The following is a 14,320-nucleotide window of genomic DNA, read 5'->3' as shown; positions in this document are numbered from 1 at the left end:
TATAACTAAACGAGCGAGCTCGAGCGAGCCATAAACGAGCTGAGCCCGAGCCGAGCCCGAGCCGCTCGGCTCAAATTCCACCCTTAATACTGAGAAATAACCCCTTCTACAAATTACATCCAAACCCATAGAGAAGTCATATTTACACAATTTTATCTTTTATTCTATTAGTAAAACAATAATTTAGAACAATTAAAATTGGTTTACACCATTTAATTGTTTAGTTAGTTGTTTCAAGTTTGAAAATAGAATGGCTCAACGCGACTAAAATAAGAAATCAACAGCCATAAAGGAGTAGGAAAACTGGATCCAAGTCAATTCATTTTACGTGGTCAAGATCATTCACTTATTCTTTCCTACCTGTTTTATCAAAGATTTTATTTTAATACTAACCAAGCACTCCATGACCACCATAATTAGCGTAGTACACAAAAGCTTAGTCATCAGGGTCACTATCAACAATCTTTCCAATAAACCAAGTAGAAACAATTTTATTTCCTAGAAGAATTGTCAAAAAGCTTCGAACGGTGACTTCTTCTCTAAGTATGATCCTATAATTAATTAGGAGACCCAACAACATAAGACGCTGAAATAACCCTTAAAAAAAAATCCCCTTTGGTACTATCCATCAATATAAACATCCTCACTGCAAGACTATGACCCCTCTACGGATGAAGTCCTTCTAAATATCATATCCATGTTATAGGCTAATGACTACTCATCTGGTATTAGCTATTACATAATCTTTCGATAATTTCAAGTTATAGAAGAACCATGAGAAAAAGGAAATAAGATCAGTGTGAAAGGTACATGGTAAGAAAATTTTGAGATAAAAACAATGTACCTAGATAATTAGTACTTGGAGTTGCCTGCTTGCAGATTAGATTTTCTCGATCTCTTGGCTGGAATGCTGCACTACTTGATACACTTAGCAGAAAAGATAACAATCTAAACATCTTGAAATCCAACACACTCAAATGACCATTTGCTCATTACAGTGACCACAATTTCCATAGCCAAATCCATAGCGGATCCCCTGAATGACATGCATCATAGAGATCACTATTATCTACTAACAAATATGTTAAATTTCTTAATAATTTGAAAGAACAACAGAAGACTAATAATACATGATTAAACATAACTTGCCTATTGTATATTAATGAATAAGCATATTCTACTATAGATTATGGTGCCTAAATTTTCTTCAATTGCCAAGCTAAAAATAAAGGGTTCGCTTTTATGTATTTTTGTGTCTCGGATATGAATTGTAATATCATTGCGGGTTGGATTCAAGTGAAAAAAAATCAAATTCATCAAATGCAGAAAACATACCCACTACCACTGCAAACTGATTTAGAAACAATAAACTAATTCAAAAGATGTGTAGTAATTCAAAACCCCAAATCATTTAGCTCCAAACAATTTATGGTGAACCTCACTTCTAATCTTTTGAAGACTCATCACACAACAAACATCAAAGAAATATAAAATCATTGAGACATAATGATGTCCAACATACCTTTAAGGGTGAATTCTTGTAAATCCAATCCTCATAGAAGGAACTATTCAGTAACGGATGGTTTACTCGAAGCCATTGGAAGCGACTTTACCAAAATTCCTTGCACATCAAAGATATACAAACTTGAATACTCTAAAGTGGTATCAACATAGCAAAAATAAAAAAGTGATATCAACTATACATAGTCTAATGCTTTGCAGTTAAAAAAAATAGCCACGCATCCTTGAATATGGGTAAGGCATAGATAATGATCAACTCTATGTGGATCTTCATGTCAAAATGTCATGTATAATTAAACCAAACCCCATAATAAATTATTTTACCAATACAAACTTAATCGTATATGTACAGTCAACTGATCAAATTAATGTCCACAGTCAAGTTAATGCAAAACCACAGTAGAATACTATAAAAAAAAATAGACAGTGTATTTTTATGTTTATAAACTCCGTTATACCTTTTTTTTTTTGAAAAAAAAGTTGGGAGGCTAAGGGTACCTCAACCTTTATAGATCATGGTCTCAAATACAAAGTACCTTTACATTCCATCTCCAATATTTTAGCTAGCTTATGGTCTAGGGGAGGACTATAAATTACCTAAATTTGTTTTTTACTGACAAAAAATCTGTAGTAGAATGTTATGTTGCGGAAAATAATATAAGTTTCAAACATGTAGTCTATCAAAGGCAATATTAAGCCAAACTGTGAGGAGATGATCATCATTTACCATTATAATAGCTATGGTATAACAGTGGCACAGGCTACCATAAACATGTATTCTGCATTATATATTTATATCGATAATTTATCTACAACAGCTATTGAATATATGAGATTAAACACTTCATCAAAAATGTATGTTACATATACATCAGCATATTAAAAGAATAAATCACAAAGCTAAATAAGACTTACCAAACATGATCTAAGATTTGGATATACATCTATTTCGTTTGAACATCATTTCAATAGACATTAAGAATAACTCTTCTAACGCCTAATTTAATGATTTCCTCTATTGTATTTTATCGGAATTATCCTCCTTATACTTGGGGAAGTTGCAAGATAGTTCAATCAATATCACCAAATATCGTTCAATCAATATCACCAAATAGACGGGAACCTTAGAAGAAATAAGAACTTACACCTTTGAGTTGAGGGGTGCATCAGTTTCCCAGTCATATGACTTAATATGCATTGAACCAAAGAGAAGCTTCCTGAACACAGTCATGCCTGGATGGTTGTGCAGTAGAATGAACCAAGATGGTGGCAGGCAAAAGATTCCAATTTGCAAATGTGCAAGTAAGAGATTCAAGGAAGACAATAAACCAAACATTTCACTGTAGGATCTCCTTCTTTCTCAAACTTTCTGAAATATAGCATGTCCTCTGTCAGTCCAACGTCTACCGGTTTCATGTTTTCTGCAAAAAACAGGCCACACAGTATGTATCAAACACCTGCAAACACATAAGGAATCAAGGGGAACCAAAAGAAACGAATTCTCATAAATTCCTCGCATATAAAGCACTACAATTAGCACGTGTTTTGAGCAGGTAGTGGTTGCGCCAGGCGTGAAACATTCATCTATCTTGATACCTTTTTATCCTTCGTTCAGTATATGTGGAATAGGATAGCATAGTGATCAAAGAACTCTATCCTACGGGACACACTAACAACCTTAAGTATTACGTATACTCTATAATAATGATATAGATTGACTTGACAAAACAAAAGTCACAAAATATATAGAAAATGAGAAAAATTGTGCATTGGTCTAGCATATGATTGAAACAGTTGAACACTCATAAAAAAGCGACTGCCAAACAATTGAATACAATTTTCAGGATTTTACATATCGATATCCTTTTGTGATGGTTACAAATAGGGGAAAAAAACGCTACTTAGTGAAGAAAAGTGAAGAAAGGGGACAAAGGACAAAGTTTGTTTATCTGTCGAGTTAAGCAGTATGCAGTAACTCAGAATCCATTTTGTTACACTGCTAAGTGCTAAAACAAAACTTGCTGCTCTGCTCTTAACGTATCTAAAACAGAGTAGAATTCGAGGACTTTGGTTATCTTCGACTCTTCGCTCCAACAAAATCTCTATAACATAAGATTGAAATACGATCAGACCTATTATACATTATACACTCGATTAAATAAGATTCCTCATAAGTATAGGTAGAAGAGTAATCTCAACGCAATTAAACATGTTTTATTCCCCAATCTGAAATATTTAGAAATGATATTTGGGAATTTAGACATCGAACTATTATGAGCTGAAACTCCCCCACAAACAACAAAATAGATTTCACTAAACTACTATTGCCACCAATCTAACTGTCATACCCAAATTTGAATTGTTGGTAAAAGTAATCAATATTATTAAAAAAAAAAACAACAACAACAACAACAACAACAACAACAACAACAAAACAACAAACAAACCCAACACCTAGATTTACAGAAAATAGAGAAATCCATTTAAAACAACCAACAAATCGAGTAGTTATACCTATAAAGGGGTATTAGATCCTTATTCCGTTAAGCCAAGGGTTTAAGGAATACCCTTGTTCTGTCTGACATGGCATGCGCGTAACGGAGTTAACTTTAGAGTTTTAGTTGTGCACCGATGTTTGGGTTTTCTCCAAATTTTTAGTATCTTTTTTTATTTATATGTGACGAAGTTGGTTGTTTGGGTTAAGGCTACGTAAACTTCTCTTTTGCTCTCCTATTTTTTTGTAATACCCCTGTCGACGTGGATAAGCTGAGAGAGCTTGAAAAATGACTGCTATGTCAAGTTTAGGTAGTGCAATAATAATTAATCTATTAATAGCATACAGTACTGGAGAAGTAGAAGAAGAAAGAATTTTCACCTTGTAGAAGACATTGGCGGACATAGTACGTATCAATCAGTTCAAATTGATATATATTTTTTTTCTTCTTCTGCCTACTTGTTCTGGCCATTTTATTGCCAAGAGTGGAGAAAACAGACTTAGTGAGACAATGTGACAAACACTTAAAGCCCCAAATCAATTCAATTCAACACAATCAATAACTATTACTAATTAGAGATAAAGAAGAGAACACATGAAGAAGTTGTTAAAAAAATATCAGTCTACACCACTTCGCGGTTTCTAGTAGAAAATGAGGACTAACAACAATGAAACAATACTAAACCAAATAAACCAAGCAGTAAAGTACAAAAGCATTTATAGTGGACAAAGCATTGTTATTAGAATAATAGGTACGACAAAATAAACACGCAAATGAAGATATAAGTCATGCTCTTTCATAAATTAAAGTGACGTTTACTTCACATGCTTCTACTAATAATCATATTTCTTGAATCAGATAAAATCATACGTACAGGCTTGAGGCACTCATAAAAAAATAATTAAAAAAAAATAAAAAATAAAATAAATGAAGATGGATACAATAGGTTTTAAAGCACTCACACCAAAAATTCTAGCTCTGGCCCATAGATATCCATCAAGAAATATGGGAAACAAAGAATACAATGTCTAAGAAAGATGAGGATTGAATGCGCCTTATTCCCATGCTTCAAGTGTGAAATACTTTTTGTTCAATTTCGGGATAATGATGCCTGCAAAACATGATAGAAAAGAAAATCAGCACACTTGTACTATAAATCTGTGCATCTCTTTATTGTTAAGACTGCAACATAACTTAAATGAGAAAACACCTGCTAATTTTAAAGAACTTCATGGAGAAGGCATAGAGAGGCTCAACAAAATTGATGTAAATTCTGCGTGCATCTCATTACGATTGTGAAATAGTTTTTTCCAACAATTGCACTTCCATTGCGCTCAAAGATCTGTCACACAAACAAATAAAATAATAAGCATAATAAAAATCAAAACTTTAGTTTATTTCTTTGACTTACAGAGATGAAAATTAATGGGTTTTGAAGAATGAGAAAAAACTTGCCGACATTGAAACCATTTGAGAGAGTTGCAGCAAGAGATAAAGGTGTGAGAGGCTTTTTTTTTTCTTCAGTGATGGCAATGAGAGAAGAGAAAGAGAGGTGTTTTTACCCAAGTCAAGCAAGCCGCTCCCGAAGATTATCAATAGTCTATGTAAGTAATCAACTGATTATTGATCTAAAATGATCAACTGATTAAAAAAAGTTCAATAGAAAATAAATGTAAGAAAAAAGAGGAATCAAAATGACTTGTACGTACTAACATGTTATTGGGAGTACAGTCATGAATCTAGAGATCAAATAAAGACTTATTGACCAATGATAAACGATACCTGCTCATCAGCCGTCACAAAGGTAAAACCATTGCAAACCTGGGCGGAATGGCATCATCATCAACATAAAAACACTACAAAAAGGAAAAATGAAAAAGATTTATCTAGATTATAAAGGAAAAATGTTCAAAGTATTATTCAACAACAGAATAAATGGGAGCGCCACAATGATTATATACACGTCATTCAAGCCACCCGGTTTTTTCTCATAATAGGCACGACTCCATATCTCATGGAAATCATCTACAAAAGGATTTCCAAGATACTCTAGATAAATTATATCTCATGTAAAAGCAAAGACAACTCACCAGTGCAAAAAGTGGCGTTCTTGTTTTTGTGCGTCTACACACAAATTGATCAAGAAACACGGTGCGGAGCATAGGATCCACTCACCATTGGTGCTTAATGGTCATCAGTGAAAACAAAATGGGATTATATTTTTCTGGATAATACCTATTTCACTATTTGTGCAGATCGCCAATAAACTCAAGCACCACATAGGATATGATGTATCAATTGTTATCATTGTTTGTTCTTTACCCATACAGTTTCAACCTATCGAAAATTTAGCCAAAGAGTGCAAGGAGCCATGGATTATACCTATGTAAGACCACATGGCTAAAAAATTGATGGGATAATGAACATGTCAAACGCTACATATACTTTAGTGTTAATCGAATGTGAGGGTGACTCTGAAACTGTTTTGCAATACCCTTGAACTCCCTCTACAAAAGAAAGTAGTCGTGTTGAGAGTAAAAGATAAGTACATCTACGATAACCATATTACGAAAAGCTTTGCATTTAACAGCTATACTTTCGTGTTGAATATGCTGCCGAGTGCTTGAAGGATGCAACGCCTCGCCAGTCACCGCACATGTCGATACTATCCCCATTTACGTCACCCAAAGCACCACTGGAATTCTACATATAAACCAAGAGAATGAGAGAGAGAAAATTGAATTTTCCATTGGTAAAACAAAAAACTAAGTGGGTGTTTGGTTCTCATTTTTTCAAAAAATCATTTTCTCTTAAAAAAACATTTTTATAAAAAAGTATTTATTCTAAAAACAGTTTTTCAATAAACATGTTTGGTTGTAATTTTTTTTTCTTAAAAGCTATTTTATCAAATCAGAATTCACACTATGTTTATCGATATATTTTGGCATATCGTGGCATAAATCACTAAAGTCTAAAACATCCGGAGAGTTCATTTGCCTTGAGCACCCAAAGTGTTTCTTTCAAAGAAAAATAGTTTTTTAACTTGAAAAACAAGTTTTACCTAATTATCATAAAACAAGTTTTTGGGACCAAAAAGTGTTTTTTTGGATGAAAAACTATTTTTAAAAAAAAAATAGAAACCAAACACATTTATTTTTTCAAAAAATGTTTTTTCACTAATAAACACTTTTTAGCAATAAATAAATAGGATCCAAACACCCCCTAACCTTTTTTAATCGGTAAAAAATAATTTTTGATTCTGTAAAAAAATTGATTCGAAATCGAGAGACTCAACTCACTGGGATTTTAGAAAGATGGAATTATTTGTGAAGATGAGAAAAGAAAACCAAAATCCAGACTAAAGTTGAAAAGATTAGAGATAAGAGAGACAAAATTTCAGTGAGAGAATCTCTAGGGTTGTTTTTAATTTTAGCCGTGGGTTTTTGTTTTTTTTTAATAGTCGTGGGGTTTTCTCCTCTTTTTTCTAGTGGTGTCAAATGGGTCGGGCCGGCCCTCAAATAATGAAGCCCTCATGCTTTGAGGGCCGGGCCAGCCCTACCCTAATTTACCTCGAGGGCCGGGTCGGGTTGGGCCAATGCTTAAATCTCGAAGCTTTTACCCGCCCCTCAACCCTCTCGAGAGGGCTTGAAGGGCCGGGCTTGAGGGCCAAATGTGAGGGCCGAATACTATGTTATACATTTGATTTACAAAATAAATTTATAAACATTAGTTAAAAATGATAAAATTGAATGCACTTTACAATTAAACCTTCAAACTACTAAAAAAAACTTGTTAAAGTTGTATTAATCAATTAAGATCAGTTAAATTCATTTAATAAAATATTATAATGAAATTATAAGGTTGTCAAACTTAATAGATAAACGTTCTTTTAAGTGATTTTTAGCATATTAATGCTAAAATGAAATATATTGTAAAAAAATGTATTAAAATATATATAATAAATGTTAAGGGCCTAATGAGGGTCGGGCTTAAAAGAGGGCTTAAGTTTCAAAGTCTAGGCCCTTACCCTCCCCTCAAAGGCTTGAGGGCCGGGTCGGCCCAGCCCACGAATGTGTGAGGGCCTCATTTTGAGGGCTTTTTCAGCCCATGGGCCGGGGCGGGGCGGGCGGGCTAAGGGTTTGAGGGCCATTTTGACACCCCTACTTTTTTCCCATAATTCTCGTAATCCCTCTGGTCGACGTGGACACCCTCAATGCGCTCTAAAAGGGACTGCTATTAAATATATATAAAGATATATACCAGCTTGGTGTTCTTGAATTCTGAATTTGTTATACAACAAGCAAAAAAATTAGGAGTTGTTTGGATCCTATTTATTTATTGACAATAAATATTGATTAGTGAAAAAATGTTTGATAAAATATTAAGAAATTTACTAGTTTTATAAAATAGCTTTAAAAAAAAAAATCCAACCAAACATGTTTATTCAAAAATTGTTTTTAGAATAAATATTTTTTCAAAAAAATACTTTTTGAGAAAAATTGTTTTTAAAAAAAAAAATGAGATCCAAACACCACTTATTGTTCCTGCTTTAATTTGTTTGCCCCCACAAGGCCCAAATATCTAAACAACTAAAATAGTGGTTGGTGACTCCACCACCAAGATCCCTAGCAAAGAAGCTAGATTGGAAATTCAGAAAAACATTTGCTATCATTTTAGGAGACAATCAATATTTGAATCTTCATTGATCAACAAGTTTTTTTTTTTTTTTTTTGGTAATTAATTGATCAATAAGGGTGTTTGGATCATATTTATTTACTGGCAAAAGTGTTTGCTAGTCTAAAAACGTTTTTTGAAAAAATAAATGTGTTTGGTCTCTATTTAAAAAATATATGTTTTTCATCCAAAAAATATTTATTGGTTCAAAAAACTTGTTTTATGATAATTAGGTAAAACTTGTTTTTTAAGACAAAAAACTGTTTTTCTTTCTCTCTCATCTGCACCAGCGCCAAAGGCAAAGTGACGGCCCGGTTATTTTCTCCAAATAAAACTTTTTTTTTATTAGATCTCGATCTCTCGCTCGATTTCTAAAGGTAAGAAGATCCTAAAAATGCAATTTTTTTTTGTTTGAATCTATTATACATGATTTGCATCTATGGATCTGTATAATCTCAATCATCACACACTTGCACAGTATTTTCATTTACTTAAATGGCCTGCTCTGTAAGGATGCAAAAGATTGCAGAGCAACTGATGAAGGAAATATGATTCGATTTTACTGTTTCAGGGGTTATATATGTGGCTTAACAATGAGTTTGGTAGTGAAATCATGGTGTTTGCATAGAAATTGAGTTGTGGAGGAAGGATTCTGTGATTGGAAGTCGGTGGTCTATGTTGCACGGACGTGGACACTGACGCGGACGCGAACACTGACGCGGTGACTCGGTTATATCTCAAAAAAGTAGGACGCGGACACAACAAATATTTATAATTTTATTTTATATAAATTAAACATTTAAAACTCAATTAAATGTATCAACATTCATAAATCCAAAACTATTAAAGATAAGGGTAGATAAATAGCCACAAAATTAAGTTTAATATTTCCTAATTAAACTTTAAAAACATGTCATAAGTCTTAACAAAACAAAAAAATGAAAAAATTGAGTTTTTTAATATTATTTTGATTTGTTTTTTATTTTTTTAGGTCAAAATCCGCGTCCTGGCCATGTTTATAACACCCCGTTAATTTTCTTTATTTTTCTCTATTATTAGGATTTAAAAAGTAATAATAATATTAAAAAGAAAAGAAAAGGATAAAGATAAAATAAGATAAGATAAAAATGTGGGAGAGTAAGAAGGGTTTGGTTACAACCGAACTCTCCATCTTTGTTAGTTTTTGGGGGGTTTTTGAAATAGAAGAGAAAAACAGATAGACGGGCTGAGAGAGAGAGTCTTCATATACGCGCAACGGTGTGACTTTCAGTTTCGTTGGTTTTCGCTTTTCCGATAGATTCGCAAGTGAGTAGTCTAAACCTTTTTTTTTATAATTGGTTTATTATTGGGGTTTAGATTAGTTGTGTATTTAATTCTCTATTTGTGGAACTTTGAGATTAAACAAAAGAATATTAATTTGATCGACATAGATGGCACTGTGTTATTGGGCTGTTGGCGCCACAGTTTAGTTTTGATATATATAGGTTTTGAGGAGTATGGTCGTTGGTAAATATACACGTACAAGTAGTAGCTTTAAGGGCTAATGCTTGATTGTTTTACATGTGATTTTTCTCTCTGTTCCATGAATCTATTGAATGTTTAAATTTGATTTGACCTACCAGATGGTAGTATGGACACACTTAAAGTGTAAGGGTTCTGTTTGTTCCTCGTTTTATATTTTTTGTGTTCAGGAGAAAATGATATTTATTACTATAGTTAATATATGTTGGAATACTTTGAAATTATTTTGGGGACAGTACATATACACTATCTTGTCAAAGTAGTAACTTTGATGATACTATATTTCCCCCGAAAACAGAAAAGCCATGTAGAGTGTGTAATGGGAAGTTCCCAATTTACTTGTAATAGAGGATGTGGACTAAATCTAGTTCAGAAAAGCGTGTCTGCCTGCCTACCTTGCTGTTTGAAAAAAAACAACACATATGCCAAACCAGCCTTGTCGATCTTGACTATGAGACCGCCAGTTAAGTATGAACATGTTGTGGCTTACTATGAGGACCAGGTGACTGAACCAACTGCCAATCGCTCAGCTGATGAGCTCAAAGACATTGCCTATGAGGCAGAAGGTGTATTGGATGAATGAAACACTAGGATTTTCACTTCAAGAAGCCAAAGAGCTGACAACGCTCTTCCCATTTGCAAGAAGGTCGGCTTCTACTTGTTCTCTTGTTTCAAATCTGTTATTGTACGCCATGATATTGTTAATAGTGTTGTTAGTAACGAGGTGGCTGGTTGGTGCTAGCCAATAGTTTTAGGTGGCTGGTCGGTAATTGGTTTGGTACTTACTAACTGCTTGGCTGGTCGGCGCTAGCATGCATTCAGTAATTAGTACGGGCCTGGATGGTCGACGCTAACAGGTGTTTGATTTATGTTGGGGGCTGGCTAGTCGGTGCTAGCAGGTGACCCCTTTATTGATGAATTGCATAGTTATTATGTCGGGCTGGTCGGCGCTAGAAATTCTAGAGTGAGAGTTAGTATTTTTGTTCAGAAATTCTATTCGTCCTAAAATAGTTTTCTGCATAGGTTTTGATCACAAATTGCATAAAGCTAGGGGGAGAGTTAGAGTTTTTGTAAAACATGAAAAAGTAAGGTCTGGAAGTCTGCTTTCCAACCCAATCGACCTCGTTGCATTCCGAGGTTTGTGGATATGGTTATGGTGTTCGGAAGTTGGCACATCAGAATTTTCTGATTTCAGAAATCCGGTCTGTGCCTGGTTTGGAATCGAGTTTTCACATAGTTAGGATCATATTCAAACTCTCGCCAAAACATGAAAAAATAAGTTTTATGTGTCTGCTTTCCAACTCAATTGGCCTCGTCGCATTCCGAGGTCTGTGGTGATAGATAGAAGGTCTGGAAGTTTGGTTGACAGAAAACAGTGCATCAGAAATCAGTTTCTGCGTACTGTGTTCAAGTCCAGTTTTAAAATAGTTAGGGTGAGAGTTAGAATTTTTATAAACATAAGAAAATAAGATTTGGAAGTCTTCTTTCTATTCCAATTGGCCTCATCGCATTCCGAGGCCGGTGGAATTAATTATGGTGTTTGGAAGTTTGACTGGCAGGAAACAGTGCGTCAGAAATCAGTTTATGTACATTGTGTTTGAGCCTAGTTTTGGCACATTTAGAATAAGATTGAGTATTTTTGTAAAACATGAGAAAGTAAGTTCTGTGTGTCAGCTTTTCAACACAAAAAGCCTTGTCTCGTTTGGACACCTGTGGAAAGAGTTGAGTCATTCGGAAGATAGTCCGTCAGAAATCTAATTTGCTGAAGATTAGGATTTTTACCGTTTTCGACCTAAGTTTTCTTCTAGATGGGCTGAGGTTGGGACTTCGGGTTCTACATGAAAAAGTATACCTACATACCTTAGTTTCTAAATAATTAAGTTACATGTCATTTGGATGAATGTAGGAAAAACTATAGCATTGACTATGTGGCTGATAAGAACTACGAAGGCTTGATTCCAATTCAGAAAGATTTGGATACGTAGGCAGCTTTGAACAAAAGTGCAGCCACTATATCTATATATATATATATATATATATATATATATATATATATATATATATATATATATATATATATATATATATATTAGTTTTGTGTGGTAATTATGTGATTGTGTTAGAAATTACTGTTGTTTTGAGACTAGATAAATATATATGTGTGAGATAGAAGTTGTATATGAATATAGAGTTTAGTATATGTGGATCTGTTTTGGACATTAATGTGTGTGGACTTGAATTTGGGCTAATGAATTATTTGTTTACGATATTGTGTATATGAGTGTGGTTATGTAAATTGTATTTGCTTGATTATAAGTCTGTTTACATTTAAGGATATTTAAGAACGCGCGAAAATGACTCTCTGCATGTGTGGTCTGTTTTGACATGAGTAATGATTGTATAATTATAAGTGATAATAATATTTTAATGTGTCGCCCACATCTTTAGAACTCTCCACGCCTCAGGATTTGGTAATGAGAAATGAGATATTATGACTTGTGATGTCATGTGATAGATGAGTATTCATTGAATGTGCCATGAATGACCCAATAGTTTGGACTGCCCTAGAGAGGAACTAAGGTATTCGCCTTGCGGGTTGGTCATATTCCTTGAATGCATGTACGGGAATGTAGGTTTGGGTATTCCTTGAATGTGGCGGGAATGACTCAGGGCATTTATTGAATGTGCCATGAATGGCCCGTTAGTGTTATGATGGGTATTCCTTGAATGTGGCGGGAATGACCCAAGGTATTCATTGAATGTGCCATGAATGACCTGATATTTCGTTATGCCCAAAAGAGGCTTTGTGATTATGTGTATGGAAAGCCCAGAGATGGCTGTGACTCACAAGTTACGAAGTTTACAAGATGAAAGTATGTTTCCTGGAGGCAATATCCCGCTTGGGACATATGTCTTGTAGTGGTACTCGGTGTGAGTGAGGCGCACGGATATGTGTGATTTGGCAAATGTGTGTAGTGCAAATCGTGGAGTAAGAACTAAAGGTTGGGTTGTGTCTTTGAATAAAGGAGTCAACAAGATAATTAATAAGCAAAGTAAAAATATTGATTTTACGTGTGATGGAGTTATTGTATGTGATGTATATGATTTCTTATGAGAAATATATACATGGTTTGTATAAGTTGATACTCACAAGGGATGAATGTACTCCTTGGTTGTGACTTTTCCTCATTCTCATAAGTAGACGAGTGATACTAAAGTAAAAGTATATGAATTGTGTGATGTTATGGATATGAAGTGTGACGGTGAATAATACTAATAAATGATTGTGAGTTCTATGTGACTGTGAATTGACTATAACTTGATATGTTATTACGAAACTATTAATGACTTGTGATAGTCTGAGATCTATGATTACTAGCATAGTGCACGCCCTCTGGGCATCAAATTGAACCAATCTTAGTTAGAAAGACATCAATATATGTTACACAAAAAAAATATAACACTGCACAATTAATTAAATTACATTAGTAAAGCAGAGTAATTAAGTTAAAGGCGCCAACATATAGAGCTTAATTGTTTTTCTAAATGTTTCACTTGAATAACTCTAACATGCACACCTTCAACTCCAATTTTCAGATTTTAACTCCAATTTTCAGATTTTTATCTTCCGAGCAATGAACTTCAGCAATTTGAACCTCCGAAAAAAAAGTGTCTGCTCCCAAAACCCCAACAGATATAGTAACTCCATTGTTATCACCTGTTACCTCACTGTAAAAAAGACATCAACCTATAACTTGAGTTCCATCAGTGATTTTTGGCCAGTGAATTTGAATGTAGAGTATCAAAAGGCACATTCAACACAACCTCCTCGTATTACAAAGAAGCATTTTGATTCCCATTAAGAACAGGACTCCGAATTGTTTCCGTTGTCATGCATGTCAATATCAGTATTATTGCCTTGTTGTTTTGCATGATCTCAAAAATTCTACTCTTCCCAGCTTCTACTCTTCCCAGCTACAAGTAAAGCGCCTCATAAGAAGAAACAAATGTATAGGAAAAGTATTTGATAGTGATTGATTCCTTTTACCTTGCTTATACCTTCACCCGTATCAACAAATGTGGAGCCCCTAGCTCCCCCAGAAAATTCA

The sequence above is a fragment of the Coptis chinensis genome, chromosome 7, assembly GCF_015680905.1.
Source record: "Coptis chinensis isolate HL-2020 chromosome 7, ASM1568090v1, whole genome shotgun sequence".
In the NCBI taxonomy this organism is placed as follows: domain Eukaryota; kingdom Viridiplantae; phylum Streptophyta; class Magnoliopsida; order Ranunculales; family Ranunculaceae; genus Coptis; species Coptis chinensis.
Note: the sequence above shows the minus strand (reverse complement) of the source record.